The sequence below is a fragment of the Nansenia antarctica genome (genome assembly GCF_963989245.1).
Source record: "Nansenia antarctica genome assembly, chromosome: 12".
NCBI classification, from domain to species: Eukaryota; Metazoa; Chordata; class Actinopteri; order Argentiniformes; family Microstomatidae; genus Nansenia; species Nansenia antarctica.
Genome location: NC_137682.1, coordinates 772,201 through 774,700, shown reverse-complemented (window position 1 = coordinate 774,700; position 2,500 = coordinate 772,201).

The window sequence follows — 2,500 nt, the reverse complement described above, 5'->3', positions numbered from 1 at the left end:
AGTGAATGTTTTTGTTTTATTTATTTTTGCACAAACAAAATGTATGTACTATTATTATGAATGATTGTATTGTTGGGTTGATGATAAATGAACTTGTCGCCTAAACCCATTAAAACTAAATTATGCATCCAGAGAGAGAAGTGTGCGTGTGTCATGCGTGGTATTGATAATAATAATAATAACTTTATTTGTATAGTGCTTTTCCTGCAAACGTTTCTCAAAGTGCTTTAATCATTATATAATCTTAATTTAATTATTTTTTAACTTAAATGCAATATTAAAAGGTTTTTATAATCTTAATTTAATTATTTAGTCATTTAAGGCCAATGCACACGGCGTGCGATTTTGTCGCACGACAACATTCGATTCTCAATTCTTTGAATTATTTCAATTGGTGTGAATGGAGAATCGAATGTTGTCGTGCGATAATATCGCATCGCACGCCGTGTGCATTGTCTCATTCAAAACAATGGAATCGAATTCGGCGGTGCGACAAAATCGGGGCCGTGTGCGTTGGCCTTTAAAGGCAATATAAAAAAGATGGGTTTTTAGTCTTGGCTTGAACATAATGTGCTGAGGTTGCATCCTTAATGTAAACTAATGATGGAAGAGGTATTTTAATGATTTCCGATAATCCGCAGCAAATACCATTGGTCATATTAAGAAGACCTGGAAAGACATATGTATATAAATCAGCCCTATTTACTGGAATTCCCAAGTGACTTGATGGAGTAATTCCAATGTATATAGGCCTATTAACCTAGGACAGGATGTCAACGTCCATCACACACATCGTAATTAGTCAGAAAGTGCATCGGACCACAGCAGCTATGCAGACCCAGGTCCCAAACCCACACACAGGCACGCACCCTAATCCTCCCCGCAGTCACACTTCTGTTCTAGATGATGTTTAATTATTTTATGGCGTTGTGTTTTATCCATTAGCTTGGCTGTCAATCAAATGTCCCACAGCTATGAGCAGGGGGTGTGTGGTGGTGTGGACATACACACGACTCGGATTACACACATTCCTCTCTTCCCCATCTCTCTCTCGCTCTCTCGCTCTCTCTGTACACACTGTCTCTCTCTCTCTCTCTCTCTCTCTCTCGCTCTCTCGCTCTCTCTGTACACAGTCTCTCTCTCTCTCCCTCTCTCTCTCTCTCTCTCTCTCTCTCTCTACACACACAGTCGGAGGGGAATTTGTGTCATTCGAGTCACAAGATGAGTGAGGAATTCCCACAGTATGTATGACCACACTATTTGAACCAGTCTCTTCAGACCAGCCTGCAGTCCCTCCTGTCTAATGAACCAGTCTCTCCTCTAGCTTCTCTATCATAGGGCCTGTCCACAAGCAACCTACATTAACCCCTACCCCCTAGACACTTTAACCCTAGGAGGAGGGGGACTCACAGTAAAGGCGCGGTACAGACAAATCATTTCAATCTAAACATTTAGGTTTTTAAATGTAAATACATTTCCAGTCAAATATAATGGGGATTGGAAAAGGCCAACATACACAGTTTCTTGTAACACAACGCTTTTATGAGCTGTTTGAAATCCTGATGAGTAAGTTCACAGACTTGAATCTGATGGAACAACTTTGCGAGAGTCTCCTCTCTCTCTCTCTTACTAAACAAATGCTTAAAACGTTATATTTAACTCCCTCAATAAATCTCTCTCTCTCTGTAATGCAAATAGTAAAATAAGATAGATAGAAGTAAGATGAAATATCTTAAATCTTGGCCATATGCTTATTTAATGTCTGACAAGATATTTCTTCTTCCCGAGCCAAATTTTATCTTAGAGCCATTTCACTTGTTTTAAGCTTTTTTGTCCTTAATTCTCATAATAAGAGATTATAACTTGTTACTGAGATTCTATTACTGGTTCTGAGTAACTTAATGTGTGAAACTAGAATAACCAGAACTGTCATCACTGACTGAAGTACAACACTGCTTTGTCAAAGTTTGAATTTCTTATTTCGAGCATCTTCTCCTTTTCATCTTTTCACATTAAGAACAAATAATGACCAAATAATGTTTTATTGTCAATCTTACACACACACACACACACACACACACACACACACACACACACACACACACACAGCACAACAAGCATGTAGACAAAGTACAGTACAGAACAAAGACAGTACACGTTTCATATCTGTGGAACTCTGAACTCTGAACTGTTGTACAACTCTGTTACATCCCCAAGATGGTATTTGACTTGTACATAAGTTTGGCTCTGGTTGGGACATCAACTTGATAAGTCATGACGTTTATATCAAAGCGTATAGTTTGAAATGGTTGATATTCCAAACAATAAAGCCTAAGAAGAAGAAATATGTTTTTGACCAGTCCAAATTCTGGCATATCATCAATCATTACTTTGGCAAAGATCATGGACTTCTGATTTATGTATTTGTTACCGTTTATCACAAGCTGTTCGTACGGAGCCTACGGGGGAAAGAAATCCTCTATGTCAACACTGAAACTTT